Here is a 15,437-nt window from a genome sequence, read left to right on the forward strand (position 1 = left end):
AATTGTGTAAACACGGATCGGATTGACTGATTCCCTGTTTATTCCTCACCTGTGCCTGGAAATATCTTTTTGAAGGTTCCAGATGGAATGCACGTCGTTTCGTAACCTGGTCGTTTCGTACCTGGTCGATTCGTAACTACGTTGTTTTGTAACTGAAACGTTTCGTACCTTTTGTAATTACATATGGTTATAAAGTGTTAGTTTAAATTAATTAGTTTAAATGAAAAAGTTGAAGTTATTATTTAAAAATGATCCAATTGTTCATCTAATAATAACAATATTGTAATATTTTTAATTTAAAATTTTTTGAAATCTTTTTAATTATTGGCTAATTGGTTAATTTGTAATTACGCTCGGTGACAGCTTTAATGGTTTTATGACAACTAATGACAGGTAATAAAAAGTAATTACAGTAGGTGTAAAGTGATTAAGTAGATTAATGGCACACGACCTATGGCACACGACCTGAAAAAAATAATTATTTTCTCCTTTTTTTTTTTCACTTTTACATGCAATTGCATAACCCTCCTCCTTTTTCACCCGGGCTTGGGACCGGCGTTGGCGGAGTTAAAGTTTTTTTTTTTTTAAGAACACTTTATCTTACTCTATTCTTTTTCTTTCTTTCAGATACATCACTATGTTGTTCTTTGTTTGCATGCTTATACTGGCATAAAGCCTGATTTTTCATCCGAAAAACCCTCGTATTAACATGAAACAAAGTCTTAGTGGGCCGTAGTGCTCAGCAGCAGCAGTTGGTCCGTAAACAAAAGCACACCTCCTTAATAATGTACTACTGGACATCTGGTTTTGAGTGCATTTATCCCAGAATGAGAAAATAACTACACAATTAAGCAATCAGTAGTGAAATATTTTGAATAAATTTAATTTGAATTAAATTGATAAATTATTAGGCGTGGTTAAATTAAATAAATGTTAGTGACAAGTGTTCACTTAATGGTATAATAGAAGTTTTTTTTTTACTCCTTTTTCATTCATCTATAAACGCCAAATATGTCACTAACAGTAAATAAGCCCAAAGTACTTGTGATCGGTCACAGTTTCATCCGAAGACTGGAAAATTGGATGTTAAGAACGCAATCCGACTTATCAAGTTCTAAATACTTTGATAAAGACGGGGTACATCTAAATGATGATGGACAATTCAAATTCTTCTGTTCTATTCGCATGGGTGCAAAACTGTACTTGTAAAGTGTAAATTTATGTGCAATCAATTATTTAATAAATAAATATAGATATATATATACACATACATCACTAAGTCTTTTTATTACTTTTTACGTAACCTACTAATCTTATTGTTATTATATATTGATATAAGGTTACAAAACGTCTCAGGTACGAAACGACCTAGTTAAGTTACGAATCGACTAGTTACGAAACGACCTGCACCCTCCAGATTAACAGCTATTTTTTTGGAGGCTGCTGCAGCATGATTTTCTGTTTTCCCTGTAGGCCAGCATGTTATTTCATCCTAATTTTTAATAGTTAATTTTTAAATGCGCTATAGCTTAAGAAGTAGCAAATGTGGAAAAAGAAGAAAATGGAAAAAAAAATCCCATAATAATGAACATTATTTATTTCTTATTTTTAAAAGGGCTCATTTCTATAAAGCAAATACATAGTCCATACAATATCAAAACTTTTATCACATGCAATCGAACACACTTACTGATTATCACTAATAAAAAAACTATTAAGAGCAAATATAGATAAGAAATTGAATAAGACTAATACTAATTACTAGGCCAGGAGAGTATAAATACAAAAACAAATATATTTCATTCATAATTATATGGACAAAAGATGACATTTTACTGAAGACTATTTCTTCATCAGACATCTTCCAAATAAATAAATTTTGACATTTAGATTGGATACCTTGGGAAACTTTTGGAAATATTGTTCAAAGAGGGATAACTCAATTTGTTCACACTAACATTTATCTCTCTTTTTTTCCCCTGTATCATTTGAATTTTTTAAAGATCCAGAATAAATACTGCATTAAGGTCTTAATCTCCATTGGTCATGATCCAGATAAAAAGAGTTTCTAAATCCTTTTTTCTCAGGTTTGTGAACTTGTGAAATAAACTTGCTAAAAATTCTATTATCTAAATTGTTGGTAAATTATAAAGAAGGCAATTGCTAGACATGCCAGAACACAATGCAGTTAATTTTTTATTAAGTTTTGTGAACAGTGTTGACAGAGCCTTTCACATCTGGGCAGAATTTCAAGATCTTTTTTGAGATTGTATTTAGTGTCAGATTTTAAATTTCAAGTTATTTCCCTTTGACTTTTGAGTTTAAATGAACAGGTTGGGTTAGATCCTCATAAATGTGTATTATCCCCATTGATGAATATTATACCAGATAATGGGTATCAATTAACAGTGATCAAACAGGGAACTTTGGTTATCAGGATGTTTGCTGTTATTGCACAAACAGAGGAAGTTTCGTACTAACAATACAAATATTTCGGATCTAATTACTATTTCAAAAAACAACAGCAGACATTATCTGCTAACCAAGCTCTGTTCTTTAACTGTTAATAAATTACATCAAATTTTGGAGGATTGCAACACAATTCCATATTGCAGTCCCAAGTATGAAATCGTCCAAATTATAATTGCATATTGTTATTCTAAACTATTTCCCAAAATTGATTGCCCTGAAGACCACAATTTAAACAGACTTATTCAGAAGGGATATAGTTATGATACTGTTAGGTCATTAAAGATGGCATATTTTGGACTTAATATTGATTCACTCATAGGGTCTTTGCATCGTAAATAAACACATTTATTCTAAAACCAGTTGTTGGCATGATACGGGTTATGTTCTCATATATTTTATAATGGTATAATACTAAACGGGAGGGATTGTGCTTGATTTTGATATGATGAAGACATAATCTTTCAATCAGTTTAATTGAGGTCAAGAGCTGGCATTTCAGTAACTGCTAGTAGTCCTTTGTTAATTTATGTATCATTGTCATTTTGCTTAGTTTCTTCTGTGACCTATTCTGACATTGGACTCAGACTTCTTTCAAACTGAGTTTTACTGTGCGTATTGCTGTGTGTTTGTTTATTCTACATTGGCTAGAGGTATAAGGGGAGGGTTGAAATCTCAAAAAACATGTTTAACCCCACCGCATTTTTGCGCCTGTCCCAACTCAGGAGCCTCTGGCTTTTGTAAGTCTTGTATGTTTTTTTTTAATTTTAGTTCATTTATATGTTTCAGAGTTTAGTGTGACATCCATTTTCACTGAACTAGTACACATTTTTGTTTAGGGGCCAGCTGAAGCCCGCCTCCAAGTTCTGGATTTTCTCACTGTGTTGAAGACCCATTGGTGGCCTTGGGCAGTGTTCTGCTCTTTGGTCGGGTTGTTGTCTCTTTGACACATTCCTCATTTCCATTCTCAATTTTATTCAAAAGTGTTAGCTCTTTACATCTAGCTTTAATATATAATTCAGAAGGTAGAAGATCTAGATACTTTATTTACTTTGAATTTAAAAAAAATACTACAAGATTTCTATCCAAAGAATAAATTACCTTAGCTGTATTAGGCAATACCATTCAGAATTTTTGGTCCTCAATGCTCTTCAAATTTTGTACTTTATTTGGCCTTTTAAACATCGGCTTTTGATTTGAGTGTCACTTTTGTAGAAGAAACGCGCGTCTGGCATACAAACTTTAATACTGGTATCTATGGTGAGTTTATATCTTGTATACAGATCAGACAGATGTATCATACTTTCCACCATATGTCCATTGTCCTTGACATCATTTTCATCAAGGTTAAGTGACTGCTTAAAAACTGTGAAGTTTTTTTGTCAAGAGATTTTTTCAGTTATTATGATTAACAGGACAACTATATTTGGTACTGTATGAAATCTTTGCAAGCAATACATGTCTATCAGACCTTTACCTCATTTCATGGTTCATAGGTCAATGTTAAGTTTTTTGTGATTAGGTCTGATTTTTCAAATAATATAAACAGTAGGTGAATGGTATTTGGTGTAAAGAATGATTATAAGGTGTTACAGGAATTTATGCCCTTGAAAGATCGTTTTTTACCAGTTTCTGTTTAAGTAGCAACCATAATAGAGAGAAATTGTTTAGCACAGTTACATCTACAAATAAGTCAACACAGCTGAAATGATCAACCGACCTTTTTTTAGGCCTTTTTCTCTCCTGAATGAAATTTTACCCATTTTTGTATTTTTGTCACAAAATATAGTAGATAACATGATAAAGAGAATCTATAAAAGCAATATTAGTAGAATAAGATCTACAAGTTTGACATGTTGGCCAAATTATCATACTCCTTATATGATTTATTGCCTTTAAGGTGGATGGGGAGGGGGGGGGTCTTAATTAAAATCCATAGAATTTTTTGATAATCTGTCAACATGTAGTTTTTATCACGCTTTTTTCCAAAATATAACAAAAAGTATGGGTCACCGTACTTTTTTTCACGCTACAGGTTGTGCAAAATTGTCAGATTTTGTATAGATTATGCATGGAAAATCCAATTTTGTGTGATAAAAAGAAAACTACACCGTAGAATTTTAAGATAAGATGTGAGAAGCTATCTTTTATAACATGCTTTCAGATAAGAAAAAGAAAAAATTGGGGTCATCAGACTTGTTTTCTTGCTACATATTAAAATGGGTTAATTCACAACACTTTCTATTATAAAAATTACTTTATCTGAGTTATCTCCCCTACTATCTGAGTTATCTCCCCTTATGTGGCAAAAATGAAAAAAAATTAATCAAACAAAATTAATAAGATTTTTAGAAAAAACAGCCGTAAATATGACAAAACACATAATTTTCTATATTAACATGAAAAATCTTACACATGAATTACATACTACTGTTAAAATTTGCTCATTTCATTAAAGATCTAGACCAATTGTTATCTGCTACTTCAAAATCCAAGATGGAGGAAGACACCCGAGCCACCTTAAATGAAGATATAAAAACTGTGTATTCTGTAGATTCATGTATTTTTTGTAGATTTGGGGAAATTTGTATTTTTGTCAATATTTAATTTCATGGTTTTGCTAAAGTCTGCATACAAGCCTGAAAAAGCTATACTTCGTTAAACATTTCAATTTGTTATTCAAGCTTACTGAAATACATGAAAATTGGTATCCCACGAATAATAATGAATCCAAAGTATTATAATTGTACCAATTGTATCAAAAACTTTAATAGATAAGTGTATGCTGTTAACACTTAACATTATCATCAATACAAGATCTACAAACTAGCCACTAAATGAAATTTACAATTGAGCAAACATAACTGATTGCAATAAAGGTGAGCAAATTAGGCTCTTGGGAGCCTCTTATTTTTTTAATTATAAACATACATTATTATCTATTGGCTGATCACTTCTCTGAAATATTTTTTTAATTTTACAAATTTGTAATAAATTAATCGCATCGCAACAAATCAAGTATAATGTTTTCTCAAGAAACATTTCTGTTTGTACTGACATCTATTATAATTCTATAGTTGATTTGATAAGTGTCTTAAGCATGTTTATTTAGCAATCAAATTATATGCAGTAAATTGGGATATTTTGGCTGCAGTCATATTTTGGTTTATTTGGCGCCATAGGTGAAAGTGCAAAATGAAACACACAAAAATCAAACATTCATCAAAGAGATAAATACAAGATGCAAATCAAACATTATGAGTAATAGTTACAATATAAGAATAAGAAGATGTAGAACTATTCACCAGAGACCAATGACGTAGAAGTTGGCAATTAAATGTCACTTTGCAGCCTTCAACAATGAGCCAAACTACATAGCTAAAAAAAGTCCCGGTATGACAAAATGTAAAGCAATTAAAACTAGAAAACAAACAATTTGATTTATGTACAAAACATTGAAAAAAAAATATATGATTTATTCTAATGAGGAAGATAAAAGAATTAAATAACTAATAGGATTAAAACATAAAAATGATGTATTAGTTTAATGTCCCTGCATTCTTAATTACCGGAGCAAAAGATTATTTTAACACAATTCGATCTATTAAAATGTTAATTTCAATAAATTTAGCCTCAGTTCCAAGGGCAAGTTAGCTAATACTGCAATAATATGATCAACTCATTACCAAAATGATGTCAATACAATATATATATATATATATGACATATGAACCAATCACTTACTAAAAACAATTAATTCCATTTTGCAAAAATGAAAATATACTAAGCTCCGACGTAAAGTTGAAAAATTTGACACCAAAATTTAATCACCACGGTTATGGTAAAAGCCCCAAACCCTTAACCAAAATATCCTGATTTACTTGATTCTTGTGAAGAATACCCTGAAAAATGAACTTATTTTTTATTATAATGATTTTCTCTGTTAAATGTATATATATATATATATATATACAAGTCTAAATTGAAAACAATGTTCAAACCTATGATTGCGTTGGAAAAAAACCGCAATTTTTATACGTGTGCATGCAAAACAAATTTCTTGTTAGAGGGGTCTAAATACAGCACAAACAACATTTTCCAAAAGACCAAAAAAGTGAAAAGGTATATTTTAACAAAACGCATTTGACTAACAGGTCGAACAACAAATGTTCTTAAATCCTGCTGACTGCCATTGGCGATTGCCAAATAAACGGATCACAAGGTGTAATAAATGGATCTTAACTATAAATTTAATACCAAACAGAAAACAATAAACTAGCGGCAAAGATGGTATACCGCAAACAAAGGTGCAAAGATTTTTTGTACACTATATCCGGATTTCGACAATTAATGTCTCTTCAGTGATGTTAGGAATCGAAACGGTTATTGGAAGGCCACATAATTTACCATATATATATATATATCCTGTTAACTGCATAAATTTTCAATGTCATTTGAGTTATACATATAAGTGCAGTCCTATTTGCTGAATTTACAGAGAATCTTTTGATAGATAAACAATTTTATTAATTAAAGGGGGTAACCCAGAGTTAAACAGTTTGAATTTTCAGTGGATTGGCTTGTTCTGTAATGTAATTTAAGTAATATTTAGCAAGATAAAGTATAGCGACAACAATTTTTACTCTTTTCTTTTAATGGTACGTTCTACATTTTTTTATGTGAAATAACTGCTGAGGAAAAAGTTACCCCTCTACTGCGACTCTGGACAATTATGCTATCATCGGATGCAGATTTTTTTTTTTTGAGTTTCAATACAACAAATCTTAAGATGATTTTTAATTTACACAATTAACATAGAATTCCCCTCTTAATAAAAAGGGAATCTAATGTAACACCTCCCTACATACAGAATACAAATCTTGTCATGACCACTTCCTTTCAGGCATGATATGTACATACAATACAAAGGCAAAGGTAAATATATTTTGAGCGTGTTGAGGAACTTTACTAGCTTTTTTTTTAGTGTCCTGTTCTAGAGAACATTATCTAGCAAAATATAACATTTAAGATTTGACGATTTGTTTGTTTTATATATGTTTTCAAATTTGCTTTTTAAGAATTATTGAGACTGATAATTAATATTTTCTTAGAAAACCTTCATTTTGCTACACTATTGATAATTTTTTTTGATTTGGAAGAAATAAATATAATCAGTTGTAGTCCTCATATGATGTGTTTTTCACAAGTGTGTTATTTTTCTTTTCTCCTGTGCTGGTAGGTTTACGAAATTTTTGAAACGACACAAAACAAATTAATAAGCAGACATGGCCTAAGCCACCATAATAAATTAAACAAACAAACTTGAAAATTATTGATAAGAATATAAATATAATGTAATAATGTTTTCACTACATTATCTTTTCATCTCATTAGTTTTTTTTATTTTGTAAAAAATCTTTAAATAAAGTATTGACTGAAATTAGACATCAGAGACAAAAGTCTGAAGATAAGGCTATCATTTTGATCATTGATTTTCCAATAAAATATGCAATTTTAGGTAATCATAATGACATGGTGATGGCAATATGACACCCCTATTGGTAATAATGGAATGGTCTACATCATTCTCACAGACTAATTATCCAGATGTTCCAACTTCACATTGGAGGTGTGTTTTGAAAACTGAGTCATAATGACAGAAGCATGTGTTGATTAGAAGAATAAAACAGATTTGTTGTGGAATAATATGACATGTTCAAGGTAACAAAATAGCAAATACACTAACCTATTTATTTCATCACATGAATACACAGAAGGAGTTCATTGGAATTCTTATATTTGAAATTGCAATAAGAGTACAGTTGTGTGTTGCATACTGAAATAATATAATTTAGATAACATAATTTCATTAGACATGTTAGAAGGAGATTGGATTTTTTGAAACCTGTAAATGTTTTGATTGGGTGGTAGAAAGTTGTAGCAATACATAGTTTTTGTTTCCCTGCAATTATACTTAAATGATTTTGATATGAGGTTTAAAAAGGAAATTTCCATTTACCATTATTGTATGGAATACAGCTAAGAATAAAAATGTGGTGAGTAAAGTGTTCATTATATAAATACTGGCAGTTTGTTAATGAAAGATGACATGATAAGATGTACTCTAGAAACACTGTCTTATCATGTTTACCTGAAGGTTTTATGTATATACTATTATTAGTTTATGTTACACCACTACAAGTATTGGGATTCATCCACTGATCATTATTGTGGGTTACATGTATTCCCGGACTTCAAAGGAGTGTGAAGAAAAAGAAATGTGGAGTATGTAAATGTCAATGCAGACCAACTATAGATACCACAGAGATTACTTTTACCGGAAGGGAGGGGGAGGGTGTAATGACCTTTTTGTAGTCTCTGTTGTTTAGTAGGATGAGGTCTATTTATGAGGCCCCCATCTGAGCAATACAATGATACAAATATAGAGATGATATCTGATGGTGGGCCAATGACACAGTCTTCAAAAATATCATATGTATAATACAGGGACTGAAAATTTGAAATGTACAACAATTTTGTATAGGCATCATATACAGAATCTGCACAAACCTCGGAATTGGTATACAAAATGTTTTTTCCTCAATCCATGAAAATTTAAGACGAAAAATAATGACATGACCACTACAACTAACCAGATGCCTTCCATGACCATATTGTTTCCAGCAATAATCAAATTTTGAGTCAACAGCCTTTTTGTCTTTTTCTCAATTGAGGTCATGGTTTTGAACTGTAGCTGAAAGTATAACTGTGTTTAGCTTCTTCATTAGTCATCACTAAGCACACAGCACAAAGCATTAAGGAGTAGGAGCAAAGACAGATTGAGTAAGAGTAGGAGCAAAGACAGATTGAGTAAGAGTAAGGACATGTCTTTCTGTAGACTCAAACTTTTGCACTAGCATGTTATAAATTCTGCCAGTCAGTCTAAGTACTACGCAATGTTCAAATTTATGTTAATTAACATGTTATAGTTTCTTAAACATGTTGAATATGCATGTGATATTTGACACTAGGTGTCATGGCATTTATTATTCAGATATGATAGACTCTTGTATAATTATTATTGTTAAACCATTTTTTTTTAAATTTCTGCACAAAAATATAAGGGTTAGTTCCCCTTCACAGGGACAGGGAGGCATGTGTTTTTGAAGACTATTAACCACTATGAAAGTCATATTTTATTTAAAAACATTGCTTATTAAAGTTGAAATTTGTTCTTACTTCACCTACAACTCCTTGCTTAAGAAAATTTTCAACACCCCTCCCCCCTCCATCTTAAAAATTCTTGAAACAGCCCTGCTTTCATGAACTGGAATTATTCATGAATATTCCTGAATAATTCTAGAACATTCATGAATAATATTCATGAATATTCATGAATATTCAAGGTTACAATTCATGAATATTCATGAATATTCATGAATGTTAAATGGCACCTTGAATATACATGAATATTGTATGAACTGAATAACCAAGAATTAACATGAATATTTATCTACAGAATATTCTTGAATGTGAAAAAGGATGTCCATGAGTATTGAATAGTGGAATACTGACTTAATTTAGGATAACCATTACTGTGAAATAAGATGTCCATGAATATTGAATGGTTGAATATTCTAGAATAACCATGAATGTGAAGTATCCATTAATATTTTAGAATAACCATGAATGTGAAATATCCTTGAATATTCTCGAATAACCATGAATCAGAATGTGAAATATCCTTGAATATTTTAGAATAACCATGAATGTGAAATATCCTTGAATATTCTAGAATAACCATAAATGCGAAATAGATGTTATTGAATATTGAATGTAGAAATAAATTTAGAATACCATGAATACAAATATGAGGGGCAGAAGGTCTTTCTTGGGCTTTTATTTTTGCAGGAATTCAGGATTTGACCTTTATAATGCAGTTCTAAATATATTTTGCTATTTTTGCATTCTTGATATAAAATATTAAATGACAATTTAAGAAAATCACTTTATGCCCCTGGTGACGGTGACGGTGTCTGACCCTTGCGAAAATGGATATCTCAGGATAATCAAGGGGAAAAATCCCAGGGCAACTACAGATAATCCTTATCCTGAGATATGGTTAAACATGGGACGGTATTGGAACAAGGATATTCCAGGGATATCCAGAGACCATCCAGACCATAAATATCATAGTAAAGAATCTTGTGATAATCCTGTGCTCAGGATTCATCAGGTCCTGGTCTCAGGAAATTATCCTGATGTCAGGATTTACAGATTTGCTTGCATTAAGTTGGCCCTGGGATAATCGTGTGAATATCCTGAGAATGTCCTTAGTTCAGGACCAATAATGTCTTGCATGTATTCTATAAAGAATTAAAAAAATTGAGTAAAATCTATTTTTAATACACAAATTTGTTCTTTTGCAAATATTTTCTTTTATTAGTTTAAATCCATATTCCTCTTTATAAGGTAGACGATTGCCCTTGTTGTATCAAATCTGTCATGTATATATAAACATTGCAGTATGATTTACATTGACTAATTAATTTATTACAGCAAGATGTATTGTAATAAGTAATGAGTATTTGTATTGGCCATGTTTATATAATATCTTATTCCAATGGCTGTCAAGTTCCCATTTAAAAAAAAAATTACTTGACGTATTTAATGTCAGATCCTTAAACTTCCATCAAAATTAGATACTAGTACTACTAGCAAACTTGTTTGCCATTTTTAATGGCTGCTTATATTGTTAAATTACCCATTAAAATGGTACCCCTCCACACCCCCTCCTGCCATATTGTATTTAGATACGCATTGTTCACCATGGCTTAATGATGCTCGCTGTTCAGTTTTATAATATTAAAATTGTGTGTCAGATATAAAGGATACATGTGAAGTTCTCCTCCTTTCTGTAATTAAATTTGCTGTCTCTGTACTTCCAACTAGTATTGCTGAGTAAAGGTAACTGGAATCTGCATGCATGCAATCCGTTTACTTTCAAAATTGGCAGCTCCATTTAATCCCCTAAAAGTATCGAAAAAATCCACAAAGAATCAATTGTTCTAGACGTTTTGAAGCAATAAATTCAATAGAAATATTATTGCATGATTATACAGTATACATTGGAAGCCATTTGGAATCAAATTAAATACCCTCCCCCTTTTTTATCCCCTGAAGATAAAAAACTAGCGACTTATTATTTTCACCAAATAACCATTTACACAATTCAATTAATTATTTACATATCTACCAGTGATGCCTGTTATGTGACAACAAGATTATTCAATTGTTAAAAATAAATATATTTTCAGTTTATGCTTTCAGACTTTCTGATGTTGATTTGCTCAAATACAAACCATAAAAAAATCATAGTTCCTCAATAAATTATATTTTATAATATCATTATATACACATGTTAAATTAAATTTTTAATACACTTATCTGAAAACATCTTCATGGGATTTTCTATGTTGATTTGTTCTGCAACAGCGTAATCACATTTTCATGACGTTTTTATCGAGTACGCTAACGTCGAGGTGACAATCTCGCCCCATATTATATCGGCCAAAAGTTTATCCGTCCCCGTAACGGTATTATAAAATTAAATCAAGGGTGTGGTATACAAGTATTTATTACGGGCCAGTTTTTAAAAATAAGAAAAAACAACTTTAATTTAATCGGCACAGGGTGCATAAGGATGAACTAGTGGCTGCATTATCTAGGACGATATTTTCTAGGGTCGGACTGTTCAGTACAATTACACAAAAAAACACGTGGTCATGACTTGTTTACATTTTACATAAGTTGAGAAACCAAGGTTTTACGATGTCGATCGTTGGCCTATCATTGATCTGATAATGTTTCTAAGTTATTTAAATGCCGGACAACAGGTAGAAAATCAGAAACGATCCAGCTTGTCTGGCAAAACAGCCGTTGGCGTTTCTCGGGCGCCCTGTCGTTTTTATCGCGAAAATCTCGGCATTTTTCTGACTTTGAAATACTGACAAACTGAAATTCGTAATTCTTCCATGAAAAGGAAGTTCAGCTAGCTGTGTAAACTGTCAAATTAAGTGACCCATTAAGTGCAGGGCTTCACCTGACAGCTTTGGTGTCAAACACATTGTTAATTAACACCAATAACCTTTGGCTTTGCTTTATTTCATAAATAATTTGTGTATTTCAAAAATGTTTCAGTTACCTCCCGTTTTTTATCACCTTTTTCACAATATATTCCTTAAATTTATTGGTTTTTTTTCTAAAAAAAAAATATAAAACAAATTGAAAGCAAATGCATATCAGAATATTACTTTTAATTATTTTTAACCTGAAAGCACTTAAAATATAAATATTTTGAAAATTATTTTTTTCATCTTTACTTCCATTAATTGATCTAGCAAGTGCATTAAAATAATAATTCAAATTTTTCTTTAACAGAGGACATCTGTCATTTTTAGAAAGCAGCAGGTGGGGGAGAGGCATTATAAAAAGGGCATCCAATTTTACAAAGCAGCGGCTCTTTTCACAAAAAATCTTAAGAGTAAAAATACTCGTAAGTCATACACATTTCAGTTTAACTTACGATCAATTTTAATCGTAAGATATTTTGTGAAAGTAAGATTTTTTGTGAAAACAGTCGCAGCAGTTTACGGGTAGGGTCATTGAAAAATCAAACATAAGGGCTTGATGTCACATGAAATATTCATGATTTTTTCATCCAATTATTGAACATATTTCCTCAGCCAAAAAAAAAAAGTCAAAATAAACAAAATCCTAGAACAAATTACATTTTTCATTGGTAATATAATGCAGTTGGTCACACATAATTCTGAGTCATTATCATGCAGCTTTATTCATGCTTATTCATGTTTGTCACACAATCGAGAAATATTTTAAGTCCAAATTTCATTCATCATTATTCATCCTTATTCATGTTATATGTATGAGAAAAATTCTAAGTCCATACATTCAAGTTTATTCATGATTATTCATGTCCCAAAAAAAGGTTTCTTTTGTCCCCAAATTAGTTTTAGAAAGAAAAAAACTTCATTATAGTAAGCTTTAGGCATTTTAACAATTCTTTTTGGTTGTCTTCATACAGTTATTAAGAATTCATGTATATTCCAGTTTATTCATGCTTCTTATTCATGAATAATTTTGACACTGGAATAGAACCCATGAATAAAACTGGAATATTCATGAATATTCATGAATATTCTTCCTAATTCATGAATATATGAATATCATGAAAGCAGGGTGGCTTCATTTAAATTTCAGTATTTTACAAATTGACCTAAAATATAACCTGTATTGGTAAAAAATGAAGGACAAGTATCTGGAAACTATTGATGTTCCATCGAAACCCATTGATATTTTACATGGAAATATCCAGCACATTTGTTAAATCTTGCAATTTTCTTGAATAAGAATAAATAATGTAATTTGTGACTTATGATAAAACTATAAGAATAGAGGCTCATTAAGTTTTGACTGTTTGAATAGGACCTTTAACAAAAAGAACAAAGAATGAATCTCTGAGGCTATTGTGTATTGGGCCATTTTATGATTGTTTTGACCAGTGGATACATAAATGTATATAATGATTACATAATGAGTGTCAATGTATATGTGGTAACATGGTCTGGGTTAGGATTTAATCTATTGATTTTATGGTCCATTGATTTAATGGTCAATATCAAATATGGTAACAACTAACAGCTGGGGAATGATTTGATAACAAAATAAAAAACTTAGAAAGGGTTTTATTGTGTGATTAAATTAAGATATTAATAAACAGTAATTATACTTTAAAAAATCTTGCTATTATCCATGTAACTGACAACAAAAGGATAAATAGAAGATTTTAAATTGAAATTTAAAGCTGTCGTATAAAGTAGAAACATAATCAACACTATAAAACACTTAATATTTTCTGTCATGAAAAATTGTCTTCAATAAGTTCCTCTAATATAATGAATTTACATAATTTTATGGATGGTCTTTAAACAGTGTTAAAAAGACTTTAAAATGCAAGAAATATTTTAAAGTATTGTTAAATCAGGAAGTTTTTTTTTAGTAAATGGACAAATTTGAAAGATTAATTAATTCAGTTTTTTTCTTCTGAAGAAATTCCATTTTTGTAGTAAATAAACCATTTACAAGACGTTCAACCACTGGCCTTCTTCAGTATCTCTATTATCTTTCTAAACTACATGGTAGGTAAGTCACTTTTCACAAACCGTTTAGATTTTATACTTTAGAGCCTTGGTTATGTGATGACATTATAATAATTTGATGTCACAATAACATGACATCATAATATCTTTTTACAAATGAAAGTTTAAGTATTCCTAATCAGTTAATACACATTTAATGGTATTCACTTTAAATTCTGACTCAAAACAGCAAAATAGTAATTAGCCTTTGCATCCATTGTGCTTCAATATCATGAATATATATCTTCTATCATTTGTTTCATAAATTCGATAAAAAATTGTTATATCTTGTCTTCTTTGAAATATTAAAAGTATACAATGCGATTGGAATTTAAAAGGTGAGTTTGATTAAAGACTAAAGTGAAACTAATCTTAAGTGAAAGAAATATTCATCACTGACAGGTTGTCTATAAAATACTGGTTTTATGTTAATTTTCATTTTTACATCAATGATTAATTTCAAATTATTTATTTGTTATAAAATTCAGTAAAAAAAAATTTAATAAACCAGTCAACATCTGTATCTCTGTTTTAAACATGTTAAAGCCTTCTAGCAATAAATATGTGACAGCCATTAAAACCTTATGTTCTTTATAGCCTATCAATACAATACAATATGCTTTATTTAAAAACACTCTGTCGCATTGACATGTAAAACAAGAGGTAAATATATACAAAATACAATCACATATCAATATGTTAGATAAAACAAACTGGTAAACGCTTCTGTAAATCATGTAAATATGATAA

General features: G+C 30.4%; 1 protein-coding gene across 2 annotated transcripts in view; it reads left to right on the forward strand.

The window, feature by feature from the left end:
• Positions 1–8,086: 8,086 nt before the first annotated feature.
• The window catches only part of LOC127731592 (protein piccolo-like), a 42,965-nt gene continuing 35,614 nt past the window's right edge, over positions 8,087–15,437 (forward strand). Inside the window, exon 1 of one of the 2 annotated variants that reach the window (XM_052240337.1) lies at positions 8,087–8,190. The gene's annotated coding sequence lies outside the window, so the exon portion shown is untranslated. Of the gene's footprint in view, positions 8,191–8,478; positions 8,526–15,437 lie in introns of those variants that run through there. The other variant, XM_052240338.1, reaches the window with a different exon arrangement.

The sequence above is a fragment of the Mytilus californianus genome, unplaced genomic scaffold, assembly GCF_021869535.1.
Source record: "Mytilus californianus isolate M0D057914Y unplaced genomic scaffold, xbMytCali1.0.p SCAF_20, whole genome shotgun sequence".
NCBI lineage: Eukaryota > Metazoa > Mollusca > Bivalvia > Mytilida > Mytilidae > Mytilus > Mytilus californianus.